The 20885-nt window shown below is 47.5% G+C and overlaps 1 protein-coding gene across 3 annotated transcripts in view; it reads left to right on the forward strand.

Annotated features, from left to right (window-relative positions):
• Nucleotides 1-20885, forward strand: part of LOC143986886 (protocadherin-11 X-linked-like) — a 2116396-nt gene that overhangs the window by 1728362 nt on the left and 367149 nt on the right. The gene's annotated exons all lie outside the window — the stretch shown is intronic.

Genomic DNA, 20885 nt, shown 5'->3' on the forward strand with positions numbered 1-20885 from the left:
ACATACTGTTGGGTCTTGTGGCCTCCGTCAGCCTCTGATAACATTACCCTTTCTATGTAATTGTTGGGTCTGGTGGTCTTCTTCAGCCTATGATAGCATTTCCCTTTCTACATACTGTTGGATCTTGTGGCCTCCGTCAGCCAGCCTCTGATAATATTACCCTTTCTACATACTGTTGGGTCTTATGGTCTCCTTCTGCCTATGATAGCATTTCCCCCACTACATACTGCTGGGTCTTGTGACCTCTGTCATTCTCCAATAGCATTTTCCCTACTATATACTGTTGGGTCATGTGGTCTGGTTCAGCCTCTGATAGCATTTCGCCTACTCCATACTGTTGGGTCTTGTGTCCTCAAATAGCAATAGAAGGTCATAGATTGCGGGATCTGAATTTCTAATAGCGGTGGAAATACCCTGCAGTATGCAAGGAACATATGGATTAATGGGAGACTCAGGAGAGCCCTGACCCCTTTACAGCACACATGCCTGACCTCTTCACTATGTGCATTACATACTTCTGACCCATGTAATCTGTACATTACAGACTTCTGACCCCTGCAATCTGTATATTACATATTTCTGACCCCTGCAATTTGTAAATTACATATTTCTGATCCATGCAATCTATGCATTACATACTTCTGACCCCTGCAATCTATACATTACATACTTCTGATCCTTGCACTCTGTCCATTTCATATGTCTGATCCCTGCAGTCTGTCCTTTACATACTTATGATCCCTGCAATATGTCCATTACATACTTCTGACCCCTGCAATCTGAACATTACATACTCCTGACCCCTGCAATCTGTACAATACATACTTCTGATACCTTCAATCTGTATATTACATACTTCTGACCCCTGAAATATGTACATTACATATTTCTGACCACTGCAATCTGTACATTACATACTTCTGGCTAGTGGCTGCTCAGTAATGTAGGAGGCTCCTCCCCCCTCCATACATTCGGACACATGGATTCCAATGGGGCTTTTTCTTTTTTAAGCACATGATTAAAGCCTGAGGCTCTAATTGGCTTTAAAAAAGCGTTGACTCGGGGGGCAGAGCACTGCTCCCCCGAGCCCACCCACTTGTCTGACAATAGCCAATTAATATTTGCTATTGTCTTTCTGATTCTGCTCCTGGCCAATCAGGAAGCCCCGATTGGCCAGGGAGTCTTAGGACACACTTCCTGTTTGGCCAGGAGGAGAAGAGCTCTCTGTGTGCTGCAGATGATGTCTCTGAAGTCTGGCCTGGGAGAAGTGGTCCGAGCGCCCCCCCCCCCCCGGCACTTACTTCCCCCTGCCTACTAAGGTAAGGCATCTGATTGGCACATTCACACCTGTCTCCCGCGAGGGGGCAGGGGTTTGGTGATCGCCACCGTCCATCTCCCGCTCGGGGGTGGTGGGTGGTGTTAGTTTGTTGCCCCCCCAAAAAAAAATATATTGAGCACCAGCCGCCCACTGCTTCTGGCCCCTGCACTCTGTATGTAGGCTAAAGTTTCAAGCCCCTCAGCACTGTTACCACAATATTGCCACACCCACAAAAAAAAAAAAAAAAAAAAGAAAAGTTGTGCATCTCTTTCCTTCTTTTCCTCTACAGTAGGTGCTCGGGGAGGGACCGGGGGGGGGGGCTGAATACAGGGTTATACAGTACATTCCAGAGAGGGTGAAATATATGGAACATTTCTTCATGGCATCTTTGTTTAGAGCCGAGAAGTTGGAAACCTTATTTATTTAATAATTTTTTTCTAATATGTGAAATTATGGCTCCTGGCAACTTATTATTATTTTTTTTTATTTTTTACGTCAGCGAGTTTATTAAAAATGCGCCTCTCTGCCGCTGCGCCCTCCTCTCTGGACGGCCCGCAGTCGCGTTATTTTTTCTGAATGACAGGTACCCAGAGAGCCGTCCTTCCCTGCTTTCATTATGCCGAACCCTGTGAGTTAAGATAATAAAAAAAAAAACACTCAGCGATTAAACAAGGCGGTTTATATTTTCATGTCGATCGGGGGCTTTGGCCGCCTTTCCTCGCCAATCTCGAACCTCAGTGGTTGGACATTCCGATATATTTTAAGCTGCCCATTGAGACGACGGTATAGACGTGCCGTTTGTTAATAGTTAAAATCTCTTGTGACACTTTTATTACATTTAATACAATTTTGAGACTTTATTCTTAAATTTCCAGAAAAAATAAATAAAAAAAAGCATCTCATAGGTCGGCAGAGATGACTGGAAAGCAAAGAGGCAGCATTTTTATGCTTATGGCGGCATTTTTCCTGCATTGATTCTGTAAATGAGTACGTTTTGCTGATTGTGACAATGTAACGATGGCTGTGCGTTGCTATTGGGGGATATTTGGAAAAATTATGGAAATTGTAAAGTGTGACCTAATAGAGGACAAAATTGCTTACTGTTGACTTTTAACTACATAAAATTCTGGTGCTAAATAACTTGTTAGGTTTATTAACGGTAAATGGAACTGTTACCGTAGATTGAATTCCATGGAGCATATTTGAGCATCAAACTCAACAAACTTAACAAGAATTTTGGTTGAAGTGAATGAAAAGACACAATAAGTGAGGCAAATTCCCCCCGATTGGGGGGGGGGGGGGGGGGGGTCACAGGCAAGTAAAAACTTGAGTTCCAAAATGTTCCTACTCGTTTTTGAGAAAGTACGGAAGAAAATGGTGTCAGGTTTTATTGTTGTCCATGTCTCCATCACCTTGGGCAAACAATTGCGCTCCAGACGACGTCAAATGACGAAACACGTAGGGATTTGGCATAACGTACACACTCTCTCCCACAAGGCGGCGGTGGTGTTTTGGATACCTGTGATAGTACGAATGTTTTTAATCTACATATATGTGAGTAGCCGCTTGTTATACATAATCAAGGCACGAATTTTAAATACAGTATTGCACTATGGAAGCTTTTGTATTTCTTTACATATGAGCAAATGAGGAACAATTGAACACCTAACCGGACCAGCTCTATACAGCGACACAGGGGCTCACACTGTGGAGGCAAGTTAACCCCTGCAGGGGCAGGGGAGCTGGTGAGTGTGGCAATTTGCTTCATGCATGGATAACGCACCGGTTCTGTTCCTAAGGCACTGAGCACGAGTCACTTTTATTGAACTTTCTGTGAAATCCTTGGAGAAAATACTTTTTCAGAAAGAATGTATTTTTTCTGAGGACTCTTTTTCATTTTTTTCATTTTTTTCATTTTTTCAATTGTTTTGGTTTTTGGATGTTTTGTCAAATCTGAAAGGGTTTTTTGTGCACTTTAAAAAGTTTGTTTGTGTGAAGATAACACAAGCCAGTCAGGCACTAAGGAACCTCAGAGGCATGGTGGGCTAGCATTTCACGTCAGACTCTGATCCTTGGCAGCAGCAGAGTTATGCCCTGTACACACGGTTGGATTTTCCGACAACTTTGTACGTCCGTGTGTATGCAAGATAAGTTTGGGCAAAAATCCATCGGAAGAAAACCGACGGATTTTGTCGTCGGAATGTCCGACAGTGTGTACAGGGCATAATGTGTACAGAAATACACCAAAGTAAAACAATTCAAACTTCTCGTAGAGAGGGTTAGGACACAGAACACTCATAGACATGGAAGACTTTAGAAGATGGACAAAAAGTACTTAAAGCCTCCACAGATAGAGCACCTTGAAGCCAATCTGTAATGAAATCACCTCCTGGCTGCAAAGTACTGGATGGTTTCGTTACGGACTCCTCAGGGAGCGGTCACCATGCTTTAGTTGAGCATCAACCCAGCTTCTCTGGTTCTCCATTTAGTCTGAAGTTCTTCCATGCTGCTTTGATCCCTTTACTTGGAAATCTAGGCCTTGAACCCAGGTCTCAGTCAAATCACATGTCACCGTTTTTTGGGCAGCTGGCCCAAGACGATCAGGCATTGCATCCCTCCCCTAGCCAAGGGACTCGGGAGAAGACTGACTTCTCTAGGTCTCTCCTAAAGGTTTTCACCCTCTTCCAGCCTAAACCCTCACCTTTGATCCCCTTACTCAGAATTCTAGACCTTTAACCCAGGCCTCTAAGGCAGCATGCCAAAGAGGATTAGACACACAACTGTGGCCCTCCCACACCCAGGGGGCCTGGGGGAACACTGACTTCCCAAGGTCACTCCCAAATATTTATACCCTCTCCCAGCCTGAACCAAAGGCTTTAAATGCTCTACTCAACAATCTGGGCCTCAAACCCAGGCCTCAGTCAAATCTCATGGTCACCCTCTTCAGGAAGCAGGCTTAAGAGGATCATAAATAATAAATACTCATAAACAACACTGGGTAAATGAAAGACTTCTCTAGGTCCAAAATGTTTCTACTAGTTTTTGATAAAGTAGGGAAGAGTTGGAAACTGTGTCAGGCTTTATTGTTGTCCATGTCTCCATCCCCTGGGGCAAACAATGTTCTCAGCTTTCCCAGTGTAGCACCCCTCTGGTCTCCAATGGCATACAAGGAACCTCAGAGGCATGGTGGGCTAGCATTTCACGTCAGAGTCTAATCCTTTGCAGCAGCAGAGTTATGCCCTGTACACACGGTCGGATTTTCCGACAACTTTGTATGACCGTGTGTATGCAAGACAAGTTTGGGCCAAAATCCATCAGAAGAAAAACGACGTATTTTGTCGTCGGAATGTCCGACTGTGTGTACAGGGCATAATGTGCACAGAAATACACCAAAGTAAAAGAGTTTATTTGTTTCAAATTCAAACTTCTCGTAGAGAGGGTTAGGACACAGAACACTCATAGACATGGAAGACTTAAGAAGATGGACAAAAAGTACTTAAAGCCTCCACAGATAGAGCACCTTGAAGCCAACCTGGAATGAAATCACCTCCTGGCTGCAAAGTACTGGATGGTTTCGTTACGGACTCCTCAGGGAGCGGTCACCATGCTTCAGTTGAGCATCAACCCAGCTTCTCTGGTTCTCCATTTAGTCTGAAGTTCTTCCATGCTGCTTTGATCCCTTTACTCAGAAATCTAGGCCTTGAACCCAGATCTCAGTCAAATCACATGTCACCATTTCTTGGGCAGCTGGCCCAAGAGGATCAGACACACAATTGCACCCCTTCCCTAGCCAAGGGACTCGGGAGAAGACTGACTTCTCAAGGTCTCTCCTAAATGTTTACACCCTCTCCCAGCATAAACCATCACCTTTGATCCACTTACTCATAATTTTCTGGACCTTTAACCCGGGCCTCTAAGCCCTTGTACACATGATCGGAGATTCCGACGGAATGTGTCCGATCGGAGCGTTTTGTCGGATATTCCGACTGTGTGTGGTCTGCATCGGACTGTTTCCGTCTGAATATCCGTCGGACCAAATTTTCAAACTTGCCGGAAATATTTTCCGACAAAATGCTCCGATCGGACATACTCCGTTCATGTGTAGAGAATTCCGATCGGACAAAGTGCCACACATGCTCAAATCAAATTCCTACACCAAAGCTATTGGCTACTAGCCTGAATGTAGTCCCGTCGTAACGAAATAACGTCATCACGTTCTGAACGATCGGATCTTCCGACAACTTCGTCCAACCGTGTGTATACAACAGTTTCGGGCAAAATCCGTCGGACAAAATCCGAAGGACAAAATGCGATGGATTTGGTTGTCGGAATCTCCGACCGTGTGTACAAGGGCTAAGGCAGCAGGCCAAAGAGGATCACAACTGTATCCCTCCCACATGCAGGCGACCTGGGGTAACACTGACTTCCCAAGGTCACTCCCAAATATTTATACCCACTCCCAGCCTCAACCAAAGGCTTTAAATGCTCTGCTCAACAATCTGGGCCTCAAACCCTGGCCTCAGTCATCTCTTGGTCACCCTCTTCAGGAAGCAGGCCTAAGAGGATCATAAATACAGGACCGGGGAAAGAAAGACTTCTCAAGGTCCAAAATGTTTCTACTAGTTTTTGATAAAGTAGGGAAGAGTTGGAAACTGTGTCATGTTTTTTTGTTGTCCATGTCTCCATCACCTGGGGCAAACAATGTTCTCAGCTTTCCCAGTGTAGCACCCCTCTGGTCTCCAAAGCCATACAAGAAACTTGAGAAGCATGGTGGGCTAGCATTTCACCCCACAGTCTGATCCCTGGCAGCGGCAGGGCAACGTGTACAGAAGGAGACCAAAGTAAAAGAGGTTATGACGGAACCGTCCAGCACCCAGCTTGGGTGCTTCAATCAGTATACAGCTTCCTCCAGTCTGGAACTAGGAGCAAGAAATTATAGCCGACCATCCAAGACTAGCCGACAATAGCTTAGATGAGAACTGGAACTGTTTATTGAAAACTCACACAGAATTTATAGCACACCACATCAGGTGAGCCTGATCACATTATTGTATGCAAAGGAAACTGTATACAGAAATAGAATTAACATAACTAAGGAACAACCAACATATACTATATGCTAATACATATCTAGCAACTAATAGCTGACAGTGATTTAATTAACCTGTAAGCTAATCAAGATAAACATATAACATCCCACAATAGTTTGCTAACAAGGCTGAGTGCACACAATACTAGCAGATAGACAGAAACAATAGGTGACCAAATTAACAATGGGAGAAAGAAACTTAGGAGGCAAACTATGGGAGAGACCTACTTACAGTAAACACATTATGGTAGGAGATCCCAGTGATTTGAGCTGATTACATTAACATCTACAGTCTTTGCTGGTTTGAGGTATAGAGGCCCCACATATGTATATGGAACCTCCAGTTTCTAAAGTCTGTGTGTCTTGGGGAGATATGGACTTCAATTTAAAGCAAGACCACTCCGATGGTCCCCCAGGCACACACCTCCCAAAGAGTAGTGATTCTTTAAAATCCAGAGCCCATAGTCAGCACGCAAGAGGCCACCCTGCAGTCCTCTCCAAAAGCCTATCTCCTGGTTGGGTCTGTCACAGTTTCAAATTCAAACTCCTCATATAGAGGGTTAGGACTCAGAACACTCATAGATATGGAAGACTTTAGAAGATGGACAAAAAGACCTCAAAGCCAACATGAAATTCTGTGAAATCACCTCCTGGCTGCAAAGTACTGGGTGGTTTATCTACCAACTTCTTGGGGAGCAGTCACCAGGCTTCAGTTGGGCATCAACCCATCTTCTCTGGTTCTCTGGTTAGGCTGTGCCATGTTCTTCCATGTTGCTTTGATCTCTTTACTCAGCAATCTAGGCCTTGAACCCAGGCCTCGGTCAAATCACATGGTCACCGTATTTGGGCAGACACACAATTGCATCCCTTCTCAAGGCAAGGGGCCTGGGGAAAGACTGACATCCCAAGGTCTCTCCTGAATAATTATACAGCGTTGTATCCACTCCCAGTCTGAACCACTGGCTTTGATCCCCATATTCAGAATTCTAGGCCTGGAACCCAGGTTTATGTCCAATCACATGGTCACCATACTATCTTTAGACAACAGTCTTAGGTGGATCAAACATGCAGCTGTGTCCCTAGCACAGGCAGGGGGCCCTGGGGGGGAAACTGACTTTACAATCTCTACCTTGAATGTTTATATCATCTCCCAGCCTTAAGCAATGGCTTTAATCTTCTTAGTCAGCATTCTAGGCCTTAAACCCAGGCCTCTTTCCAATCACATGGTGGGGGGGGGGTGGGGGAAAGTGGTGCAGAGGTCAGAGGTGAGGAGGGGTGGACGTGAGATGTGGACATCCTGTGAAACAGATCTGAACCCTACACACTGTGTATAGCACACCACTAAACCCTGTAATCAGTATGTAGTGCACTCCTTAACCCCAGGGTTAAGGAGCCCAGTTACCCTGAGCCCTGTTGCCCTGGGCCCATGGCCCAGTTTTCCTGGGCCCTGTCATTGTTGTGGGGCCCAACATACTAACAATGGTTCCTTGTCACATAGTGCAGCTGTAGCTGAAGGGAACGGGAAGCAGTGATCGGAGATGTCCATGTTGACAGCGGAGGTGGACTAGTGGAGAGACACACTGACAGGAAGTGACAGAGAAAAGAGAAGTGAAGGGGGATCACATAGAGGAGATAATGACATTCCTAAGGCAGCAAAGATAAGGAAAGCCAGTGGTGCGAATGTTACAATGGGAATTAGAACATGTGCTTGGGTGAGCTGACGTTTGCTTGCTATTGACATTACTAGGAATGCCTGTACATACACTGGTCGGTATGTTTTGTAATTAGCAATCTGAATGTGCTAGTTTGCTCTGATGAGTTGAACTTCCACTTCTTTGGCTGCTGAAGTCACTCATGTCTGCCTCTCTGCTGGCTATGCTCATTGACAGTACTGTTTTAAATGTAACCCTGATCGGCTTAATTAACCCCCTCTTTTCTGCCACATGTTAAATTCTTCTGCAATGCAAGACAACACTTCTACACTGGCAAGGGGACCGCTGTGTGAGTTTGCATTATAACCTATCCAGCAATCAACCAGTGAGCAGTAAGCTATGTGTAGTAACCTCTAGTAATCAAACAGCTAATAGTAATGATGAGCAGTAATCTCCAGCAACCAATCAGTGAATAGTAATTATGTGTAGTAACCACTAGCGAGCGGTAATGATGAGCAGTAACCTCTAGCAACCAGTGAGCAGTATTATGTGCAGTAACCTCTAGCAACCAATCAGTGAGTGGTAATGATGTGCACTAATCTCTAGCGACCAATGGGTGAGCAGTAAACATGTGCAGTAACCTCTAGCAACCAATCAGTGAGCAGTATTGATTTTCAGTAACCTCTAGCAACCAATCCGTGAGCAGGAGCAGTAAAGATTTGTTGTAACCTCTAGCAACCAACTGGTGAGCAATAATGATGTGCTGTAACCACTAGCAACCAATCAGTGAGTGGTAATGGTGTGCAGAAACCTCTAGCAAGCAATCAGTGAGTGGGGTCAGTAAGGATTTGCAGTAACCTCTAGCAACCAGTGGGTTCGCAATAAGGATGTGCAGTAACCTCTAGCAACCAACCAGCATGTGGTAATGATGGGCAGTAACCTTTAGCAACCAATGAGTGAGAGGGAGCTGTAAGGATGTGCAGAAACCTCTAGCAACCAATGGGTGAGCAGTAACGATAAGCAGTAGCCGAGCAGTTAGGATGTCCACAACCTCTAGCAACCAATGGGTGAGTGTTAATGATGTGCAATTAATGGGTGAGTGGTAAGAATGTGCAGTAACCTTTTGCAACCAGCTAGTGAGCCGAAATGTTGTGCTGTAACCTCTGCAACCAATCGCAACTGCTTCCTTATCTGCTGCAGTTAACTGATTTTGGGTGGTCGGGGGGGACGCGAGAAAATGTTTGTCCAGGGTCCAATCAATATTAAAGACAGCTCTGCTTAACCCTGCACTTTGCACTGTGGGGGGGGGGGGCATCCCAAATCTGTATTTTGTACACAGCACACCCCTTAACTCTGCACTGTGCATAGGGCACCCCAAAACTGTTCTCCATGCAAAGTGCACCCTTGAACTCTGCACATAACACACTTCTGTTATTCATTTCCCCTTTAAGATCCTCCCACTGTTAGTGTAATTTGACGTTCAATGCGGTTCGGGGGGGGGGGGGCTTGGGGGCAGTGTGGCAGAGTGTGGTTGCGTTCCTGCACCTATTATCCAATGTTCCACAGAGATTTTACTCCATAGTGACATGAGAGCATCACGCAGTTGCTGCAGATTTGTCGGCTGCACATCCATGATGCCAATCTCCCGTTCCACCACATCCCAAAGGTACTCTATTGGATGAGATGTGGTGAGTGTGGTGTACAGTGACCTCATTGTCCAGTGGTGAGATGATTGGAGCTTTGTGACATGGTGCATTATCCTGCTGGAAGGAGCCATCAGAAGATGGGGACACTGTAGTCATAAAGGTATGGACATGGTCAGCTACAATACTCAGGTAGGTTGTGGCATTTAAACCATGATCAATTGGTACTAAGGGGCCCAAAGAGTGCCAAGAAAATATCCCCCCCCACACCATTACACCACCATCACAAGCTTGAACCGGTGATGCTTTCATGTAGTTTACATCAAATTCTGACCCCACCATCTGAATGTCGCACCTGAAATCCAGACTCATCAAACCAGGCAACATTTTTCTAATATTCTTTTGTCCAGTTTTGGTGAGCCTGTGCAAATTGTAGCCTCAGTTTCCCATTCTTGGAGTGGCACCCGGTGTGGTCTTCTGCTGCTGTAGCCCACCTGCTCCAAGGTTGGATGTGTTGTGTTTTTCCGAGATGGTATTCTGCATACCTTGGTTGTAACGAGTGGTTATTTGAGTTACTATTGCCTTTCTATCATCTGAAACCAGTCTGCCCATTCTCCTCTGACCTCCACACAACTTCCGCTCACTGGATATTTTCTCTTTTTCCCACCATCCTCTGTAAATCTGAGAGATGGTTGTGTGTGAAAATCCCAGAAATACTCAGACCTGCCAGTGCCACGTTCAAAGTCACGTAAATCCCCTTTATTTGAGTTACTGTTGCCTTTCTATCATCTGGAACCAGTCATCTCGTTCTCCTCTGCCCTCCACACAACTGCCGCTCACTGGATATTTTCTCTTTCCCCCACCATTCTCTGTAAATCAGAGAGATGGTTGTGCGTGAAAATCCCAGAAAGCCTCAGACCTGCCAGTGCCACGTTCAAAGTCACGTAAATCCCTTTTATTTGAATTACTGTTGCCTTTCTATCATCTGGAACCAGTCAGCTCGTTCTCCTCTGCCCTCCACACAACTGCCGCTCACTGGATATTTTGTCTTTCCCCCACCATCCTCTGTAAATCCGAGAGATGGTTGTGCGTGAAAATCCCAGAAAGCCTCAGACCTGCCAGTGCCACGTTCAAAGTCACGTAAATCCCCTTTATTTGAGTTACTGTTGCCTTTCTATCATCTGGAACTAGTCAGCCCATTCTCCTCTGACCTCCACACAACTGCCACTCACTGGATATTTTCTCTTTCCCCCACCATCCTCTGTAAATCTGAGAGATGGTTCTGCGTGAAAATCCCAGAAATACTCAGACCTGCCAGTGCCACGTTCAAAGTCACGTAAATCCCCTTTATTTGAGTTACTGTTGCCTTTCTATCATCTGGAACCAGTCATCTCGTTCTCCTCTGCCCTCCACACAACTGTCGCTCACTGGATATTTTCTCTTTCCTCCACCATCCTCTGTAAATCTGAGAGATGGTTGTGCGTGAAAATCCCAGAAAGCCTCAGACCTGCCAGTGCCACATTCAAAGTCACGTAAATCCCCTTTATTTGAGTTACTGTTGCCTTTCTATCATCTGGAACCAGTCATCTTGTTCTCCTCTGACCTCCACACAACTTCCGCTTACTGGATATTTTCTCTTTCCCCCACCATCCTCTGTAAATCTGAGAGATGGTTGTGCGTGAAAATCCCAGAAATACTCAGACCTGCCAGTGCCACGTTCAAAGTCACGTAAATCCCCTTTATTTGAGTTACTGTTGCCTTTCTATCATCTGGAACTAGTCAGCCCATTCTCCTCTGACCTCCACACAACTGCCACTCACTGGATATTTTCTCTTTCCCCCACCATCCTCTGTAAATCTGAGAGATGGTTCTGCGTGAAAATCCCAGAAATACTCAGACCTGCCAGTGCCACGTTCAAAGTCACGTAAATCCCCTTTATTTGAGTTACTGTTGCCTTTCTATCATCTGGAACCAGTCATCTCGTTCTCCTCTGCCCTCCACACAACTGTCGCTCACTGGATATTTTCTCTTTCCTCCACCATCCTCTGTAAATCTGAGAGATGGTTGTGCGTGAAATCCCAGAAAGCCTCAGACCTGCCAGTGCCACGTTCAAAGTCACGTAAATCCCCTTTATTTGAGTTACTGTTGCCTTTCTATCATCTGGAACCAGTCATCTTGTTCTCCTCTGACCTCCACACAACTTCCGCTTACTGGATATTTTCTCTTTCCCCCACCATCCTCTGTAAATCTGAGAGATGGTTGTGCGTGAAAATCCCAGAAATACTCAGACCTGCCAGTGTCACGTTCAAAGTCACGTAAATCCCTTATACTTGAGTTACTGTTGCCTTTCTATCATCTGGAACCAGTCATCTTGTTCTCCTCTGACCTCCACACAACTGCCGCTTACTTGATATTTTCTCTTTCCCCCACCATCCTCTGTAAATCTGAGAGATGGTTGTGCGTGAAAATCCCAGAAATACTCAGACCTGCCAGTGCCACGTTCAAAGTCACGTAAATCCCCTATATTTGAGTTGCTGTTGTGTTTCTATCATCTGGAACGAGTCAGCCAGTTCTCCTCTGACCTCTACACAACTGTCGCTCACTGGATATTTTCTCTTTCCTCCACCATCCTCTGTAAATCTGAGAGATGGTTGTGCGTGAAAATCCCAGAAAGCCTCAGACCTGCCAGTGCCACGTTCAAAGTCACGTAAATCCCCTTTATTTGAGTTACTGTTGCCTTTCTATCATCTGGAACCAGTCATCTTGTTCTCCTCTGACCTCCACACAACTGCCGCTTACTGGATATTTTCTCTTTCCCCCACCATCCTCTGTAAATCTGAGAGATGGTTGTGCGTGAAAATCCCAGAAATACTCAGACCTGCCAGTGTCACGTTCAAAGTCACGTAAATCCCTTATACTTGAGTTACTGTTGCCTTTCTATCATCTGGAACCAGTCATCTTGTTCTCCTCTGACCTCCACACAACTGCCGCTTACTGGATATTTTCTCTTTCCCCCACCATCCTCTGTAAATCTGAGAGATGGTTGTGCGTGAAAATCCCAGAAATACTCAGACCTGCCAGTGCCACGTTCAAAGTCACGTAAATCCCCTATATTTGAGTTGCTGTTGTGTTTCTATCATCTGGAACGAGTCAGCCAGTTCTCCTCTGACCTCTACACAACTGCCGCTCACTGGATATTTTCTCTTTTCCCCACCATTCTCTGTAAATCTGAGAGATGGTTGTGCGTGAAAATCCCAGAAATACTCAGACCTGCCAGTGCCACGTTCAAAGTCACGTAAATCCCCTTTATTTGAGTTACTGTTGCCTTTCTATCATCTGGAACCAGTCATCTCGTTCTCCTCTGCCCTCCACACAACTGTCGCTCACTGGATATTTTCTCTTTCCTCCACCATCCTCTGTAAATCTGAGAGATGGTTGTGCGTGAAATCCCAGAAAGCCTCAGACCTGCCAGTGCCACGTTCAAAGTCACGTAAATCCCCTTTATTTGAGTTACTGTTGCCTTTCTATCATCTGGAACCAGTCATCTTGTTCTCCTCTGACCTCCACACAACTTCCGCTTACTGGATATTTTCTCTTTCCCCCACCATCCTCTGTAAATCTGAGAGATGGTTGTGCGTGAAAATCCCAGAAATACTCAGACCTGCCAGTGTCACGTTCAAAGTCACGTAAATCCCTTATACTTGAGTTACTGTTGCCTTTCTATCATCTGGAACCAGTCATCTTGTTCTCCTCTGACCTCCACACAACTGCCGCTTACTGGATATTTTCTCTTTCCCCCACCATCCTCTGTAAATCTGAGAGATGGTTGTGCGTGAAAATCCCAGAAATACTCAGACCTGCCAGTGCCACGTTCAAAGTCACGTAAATCCCCTATATTTGAGTTGCTGTTGTGTTTCTATCATCTGGAACGAGTCAGCCAGTTCTCCTCTGACCTCTACACAACTGTCGCTCACTGGATATTTTCTCTTTCCTCCACCATCCTCTGTAAATCTGAGAGATGGTTGTGCGTGAAAATCCCAGAAAGCCTCAGACCTGCCAGTGCCACGTTCAAAGTCACGTAAATCCCCTTTATTTGAGTTACTGTTGCCTTTCTATCATCTGGAACCAGTCATCTTGTTCTCCTCTGACCTCCACACAACTGCCGCTTACTGGATATTTTCTCTTTCCCCCACCATCCTCTGTAAATCTGAGAGATGGTTGTGCGTGAAAATCCCAGAAATACTCAGACCTGCCAGTGTCACGTTCAAAGTCACGTAAATCCCTTATACTTGAGTTACTGTTGCCTTTCTATCATCTGGAACCAGTCATCTTGTTCTCCTCTGTAGTGATGGACGAACTTCCGACGGGACGTTTCGCGAACGCGAAACGCGAACGGGCACAAACGTTCGCGAAAACGACCGTTCGCCGCGGGCTCCATTGACTTCAATGGGAGGCGAATTTCGCAAACCTTTAGGTCGAATTTGCGGCCACGGGGTAATTATTAGGGGGTAGCACGTAGTCCCACCACCTGGACAATAGCATAATACATGTATGAGGTGAATTTGGGATCGATAACTACAAGCATTTTTTTTTTATTTGGGAAATTGTTCTGACAATTCAGGACTATGGAGCTAATGAAGGCAATGGAGGAGAGGGAAGGTCAGGGACCAGGGTAGGCAAACAAGAGGGTGCAGGAGATACAGAGCACTGACAGCAGCACCGTAATACAGAGCACTGACATCAGCACCGTGACATACAGCGCTGACAGCAGCTCCGTGACATACAGCGCTGACAGCAGCTCCGTGACATACAGCGCTGACAGCAGCTCCGTGACATACAGCGCTGACAGCAGCTCCGTGACATACAGCGCTGACAGTAGCTCCGTGACATACAGCGCTGACAGCAGCACCGTGACATACAGCGCTGACAGCAGCTCCGTGACATACAGCGCTGACAGCAGCTCCGTGACATACAGCGCTGACAGCAGCTCCGTGACATACAGCACTGACAGCAGCTCCGTGACATACAGCGCTGACAGCAGCTCCGTGACATACAGCGCTGACAGCAGCACCGTGACATACAGCGCTGACAGCAGCTCCGTGACATACAGCGCTGACAGCAGCTCCGTGACATACAGCGCTGACAGCAGCTCCGTGACATACAGCACTGACAGCAGCTCCGTGACATACAGCGCTGACAGCAGCTCCGTGACATACAGCGCTGACAGCAGCACCGTGACATACAGCGCTGACAGCAGCTCCGTGACATACAGCGCTGACAGCAGCTCCGTGACATACAGCGCTGACAGCAGCTCCGTGACATACAGCGCTGACAGCAGCTCCGTGACATACAGCGCTGACAGCAGCTCCGTGACATACAGCGCTGACAGCAGCACCGTGACATACAGCGCTGACAGCAGCTCCGTGACATACAGCGCTGACAGCAGCTCCGTGACATACAGCGCTGACAGCAGCACCGTGACATACAGCGCTGACAGCAGCTCCGTGACATACAGCACTGACAGCAGCTCCGTGACATACAGCGCTGACAGCAGCTCCGTGACATACAGCGCTGACAGCAGCACCGTGACATACAGCGCTGACAGCAGCTCCGTGACATACAGCGCTGACAGCAGCTCCGTGACATACAGCGCTGACAGCAGCTCCGTGACATACAGCGCTGACAGCAGCTCCGTGACATACAGCGCTGACAGCAGCTCCGTGACATACAGCGCTGACAGCAGCACCGTGACATACAGCGCTGACAGCAGCTCCGTGACATACAGCGCTGACAGCAGCTCCGTGACATACAGCGCTGACAGCAGCACCGTGACATACAGCGCTGACAGCAGCTCCGTGACATACAGCGCTGACAGCAGCTCCGTGACATACAGCGCTGACAGCAGCTCCGTGACATACAGCGCTGACAGCAGCTCCGTGACATACAGCGCTGACAGCAGCTCCGTGACATACAGCGCTGACAGCAGCTCCGTGACATACAGCGCTGACAGCAGCTCCGTGACATACAGCGCTGACAGCAGCTCCGTGACATACAGCGCTGACAGCAGCACCGTAAGCAGCCCCTGGAGGAAGTCAGCACAGCACAGGGATGGTGTGATCCCCTCATAATAAGAACCCCCAGGAGGAAGTCAGCACAGCACAGGGATGGTGGGAGCCCCTCATAATAAGAACCCCCAGGAGGAAGTCAGCACAGCACAGGGATGGTGGGAGCCCCTCATAATAAGAACACCCAGGAGGAAGTCAGCACAGCACAGGGATGGTGGGAACCCCTCATAATAAGCAGCCCCAGTAGAAATATGACACCGCTCAACCTCTTCAAAGAGGAGGGTAGGGGCATATAGTACGGTGTGCTTTTTTGGGTCAGGGAAGTGAGCCAAATGAATTAAGAAGGTCTGTGTGCTTGATTCCAAAAATTGTTTATAGACATATACATGGTCTACTGATCACATGTGTTGAATTCCTCCGAGATCCATGCCTCATTCATTTTTAGAAATGTGAGGTAGTTAACACTGTGGTGAGCTAGGCGAGTACGCTTATCGGTCACAATCCCCCCTGCTGCGCTGAACGTCCTTTCGGACAGGACACTGGATGAGGGGCAAGCCAACAGTTCGATTGCAAATTGGGCAAGCTCTGGCCAGAGGTCAAGCCTGCCCACCCAGTAGTCTAGGGGTTCATCACTCCTCAGAGCGTCCACATCGGCCGTTAACCCAATGTAGTCGGACACCTGACGGTCTAGGCGTTCCCTGATGCTGGATCCGGATGACACCTGTCGATGGGTCGGCTGAAAGAATGACCTCATATCCGAAGTCACCAACACATCTTCAAACCGGCCTCTTCTTGCAGGCGCTGTTGGATTGGTACCCGCAAATCCTTCTCTGGGAGTGGGAATTGCTCCTCTGCCAGCGCACGCAAAAGCAGAATGCAGCATTTCTCGAAGCAAGGCCTGGAAGTGCTGCATTCTGACAGCCCTCTGCGACGGCGGTAACATTTCCGCCATTTTGTGTTTGTACCGGGGATCTAAGTACGTTGCCACCCAGTACTGGTCCTTGACCCTCATGCTTTTTATACGGGGGTCCCTATTAAAACACTGGAGCATGAAGGCCCCCATTTGCACTCAAGCGGAAGGTATGTGGTGGTGGTGGTGTTGTTGGTGGTAGTGTCTTTGGGGGTGCACATAGCAGAGAGTGAAGAAGAGGGTGCAGATCGAGAGGATGAGGAGGGTGCAGAAGAATAAGGCTGAGTGAGCCACTCAACCAAGTCTGGTGCGTCCTTTAAAGTAATTGAACGCACCTTCTGCAACTTCCCACTTTGGCTCAAGGCTGTTGCTCCTGCCCTACCCCTACCACCCCTGCGGAAGGGCCTGCCTCTTCCTCTGCCTGTCATTTTTTAAATCACCCTGTGACAAAACTCTTAGTCCCTATACCGCTGAAGGACTGCTGCAGTATAGGGCAGCGGTCAGCAGTAGTGCACGGCAACCCTATGTATTGTGGACCGATAGCGGTCCTTACAGAACAGCAGACTGTACTGCACTCAGGCCTATGTACCGTAGCACCCTATACCAAGTTACCAGTCCTTATAAGAACTTTTGTGGACCAAGCAGGTTGTGTGTTAGTGATTAGCAGACTGTACGTCAGTCCCTATACCAATGAAGGACTGCTGCAGTATAGGGCAGCGGTCAGCAGTAGTGCACGGCAACCCTATGTATTGTGGACCGATAGCGGTCCTTACAGAACAGCAGACTGTAACGCACTCAGGCCTATGTACCGTAGCACCCTATACCAAGTTACCAGTCCTTATAAGAACTTTTGTGGACCAAGCAGGTTGTGTGTTAGTGATTAGCAGACTGTACGTCAGTCCCTATACCGCTGAAGGACTGCTGCAGTATAGGGCAGCGGTCAGCAGTAGTGCACGTCAACCCTATGTATTGTGGACCGATAGCGGTCCTTACAGAACAGCAGACTGTACTGCACTCAGGCCTATGTACCGTAGCACCCTATACCAAGTTACCAGTCCTTATAAGAACTTTTGTGGACCAAGCAGGTTGTGTGTTAGTGATTAGCAGACTGTACGTCAGTCCCTATACCAATGAAGGACTGCTGCAGTATAGGGCAGCGGTCAGCAGTAGTGCACGGCAACCCTATGTATTGTGGACCGATAGCGGTCCTTACAGAACAGCAGACTGTAACGCACTCAGGCCTATGTACCGTAGCACCCTATACCAAGTTACCAGTCCTTATAAGAACTTTTGTGGACCAAGCAGGTTGTGTGTTAGTGATTAGCAGACTGTGCGTCAGTCCCTATACCGCTGAAGGACTGCTGCAGTATAGGGCAGCGGTCAGCAGTAGTGCACGGCAACCCTATGTATTGTGGACCGATAGCGGTCCTTACAGAACAGCAGACTGTACTGCACTCAGGCCTATGTACCGTAGCACCCTATACCAAGTTACCAGTCCTTATAAGAACTTTTGTGGACCAAGCAGGTTGTGTGTTAGTGATTAGCAGACTGTACGTCAGTCCCTATACCAATGAAGGACTGCTGCAGTATAGGGCAGCGGTCAGCAGTAGTGCACGGCAACCCTATGTATTGTGGACCGATAGCGGTCCTTACAGAACAGCAGACTGTAACGCACTCAGGCCTATGTACCGTAGCACCCTATACCAAGTTACCAGTCCTTATAAGAACTTTTGTGGACCAAGCAGGTTGTGTGTTAGTGATTAGCAGACTGTACGTCAGTCCCTATACCAATGAAGGACTGCTGCAGTATAGGGCAGCGGTCAGCAGTAGTGCACGGCAACCCTATGTATTGTGGACCGATAGCGGTCCTTACAGAACAGCAGACTGTAACGCACTCAGGCCTATGTACCGTAGCACCCTGTACCAAGTTACCAGTCCTTATAAGAACTTTTGTGGACCAAGCAGGTTGTGTGTTAGTGATTAGCAGACTGTGCGTCAGTCCCTATACCGCTGAAGGACTGCTGCAGTATAGGGCAGCGGTCAGCAGTAGTGCACGTCAACCCTATGTATTGTGGACCGATAGCGGTCCTTACAGAACAGCAGACTGTACTGCACTCAGGCCTATGTACCGTAGCACCCTATACCAAGTTACCAGTCCTTATAAGAACTTTTGTGGACCAAGCAGGTTGTGTGTTAGTGATTAGCAGACTGTACGTCAGTCCCTATACCAATGAAGGACTGCTGCAGTATAGGGCAGCGGTCAGCAGTAGTGCACGGCAACCCTATGTATTGTGGACCGATAGCGGTCCTTACAGAACAGCAGACTGTAACGCACTCAGGCCTATGTACCGTAGCACCCTATACCAAGTTACCAGTCCTTATAAGAACTTTTGTGGACCAAGCAGGTTGTGTGTTAGTGATTAGCAGACTGTGCGTCAGTCCCTATACCGCTGAAGGACTGCTGCAGTATAGGGCAGCGGTCAGCAGTAGTGCACGGCAACCCTATGTATTGTGGACCGATAGCGGTCCTTACAGAACAGCAGACTGTACTGCACTCAGGCCTATGTACCGTAGCACCCTATACCAAGTTACCAGTCCTTATAAGAACTTTTGTGGACCAAGCAGGTTGTGTGTTAGTGATTAGCAGACTGTACGTCAGTCCCTATACCAATGAAGGACTGCTGCAGTATAGGGCAGCGGTCAGCAGTAGTGCACGGCAACCCTATGTATTGTGGACCGATAGCGGTCCTTACAGAACAGCAGACTGTAACGCACTCAGGCCTATGTACCGTAGCACCCTATACCAAGTTACCAGTCCTTATAAGAACTTTTGTGGACCAAGCAGGTTGTGTGTTAGTGATTAGCAGACTGTACGTCAGTCCCTATACCAATGAAGGACTGCTGCAGTATAGGGCAGCGGTCAGCAGTAGTGCACGGCAACCCTATGTATTGTGGACCGATAGCGGTCCTTACAGAACAGCAGACTGTAACGCACTCAGGCCTATGTACCGTAGCACCCTATACCAAGTTACCAGTCCTTATAAGAACTTTTGTGGACCAAGCAGGTTGTGTGTTAGTGATTAGCAGACTGTGCGTCAGTCCCTATACCGCTGAAGGACTGCTGCAGTATAGGGCAGCGGTCAGCAGTAGTGCACGTCAACCCTATGTATTGTGGACCGATAGCGGTCCTTACAGAACAGCAGACTGTACTGCACTCAGGCCTATGTACCGTAGCACCCTATACCAAGTTACCAGTCCTTATAAGAACTTTTGTGGACCAAGCAGGTTGTGTGTTAGTGATTAGCAGACTGTGCGTCAGTCCCTATACCGCTGAAGGACTGCTGCAGTATAGGGCAGCGGTCAGCAGTAGTGCACGGCAACCCTATGTATTGTGGACCGATAGCGGTCCTTACAGAACAGCAGACTGTAACGCACTCAGGCCTATGTACCGTAGCACCCTATACCAAGTTACCAGTCCTTATAAGAACTTTTGTGGACCAAGCAGGTTGTGTGTTAGTGATTAGCAGACTGTGCGTCAGTCCCTATACCGCTGAAGGACTGCTGCAGTATAGGGCAGCGGTCAGCAGTAGTGCACGGCAACCCTATGTATTGTGGACCGATAGCGGTCCTTACAGAACAGCAGACTGTAACGCACTCAGGCCTATGTACCGTAGCACCCTATACCAAGTTACCAGTCCTTATAAGAACTTTTGTGGACCAAGCAGGTTGTGTGTTAGTGATTAGCAGACTGTGCGTCAGTCCCTATACCGCTGAAGGACTGCTGCAGTATAGGGCAGCGGTCAGCAGTAGTGCACGGCAACCCTATGTATTGTGGACCGATAGCGGTCCTTACAGAACAGCAGACTGTACTGCACTCAGGCCTATGTACCGTAGCACCCTATACCAAGTTACCAGTCCTTATAAGAACTTTTGTGGACCAAGCAGGTTGTGTGTTAGTGATTAGCAGACTGTACGTCAGTCCCTATACCAATGAAGGACTGCTGCAGTATAGGGCAGCGGTCAGCAGTAGTGCACGGCAACCCTATGTATTGTGGACCGATAGCGGTCCTTACAGAACAGCAGACTGTAACGCACTCAGGCCTATGTACCGTAGCACCCTATACCAAGTTACCAGTCCTTATAAGAACTTTTGTGGACCAAGCAGGTTGTGTGTTAGTGATTAGCAGACTGTACGTCAGTCCCTATAC

This window comes from Lithobates pipiens, unplaced genomic scaffold, assembly GCF_037356315.1.
Source record: "Lithobates pipiens isolate NorthernLeopardFrog02 unplaced genomic scaffold, aLitPip1_a1.2 Scaffold_1, whole genome shotgun sequence".
NCBI classification, from domain to species: Eukaryota; Metazoa; Chordata; class Amphibia; order Anura; family Ranidae; genus Lithobates; species Lithobates pipiens.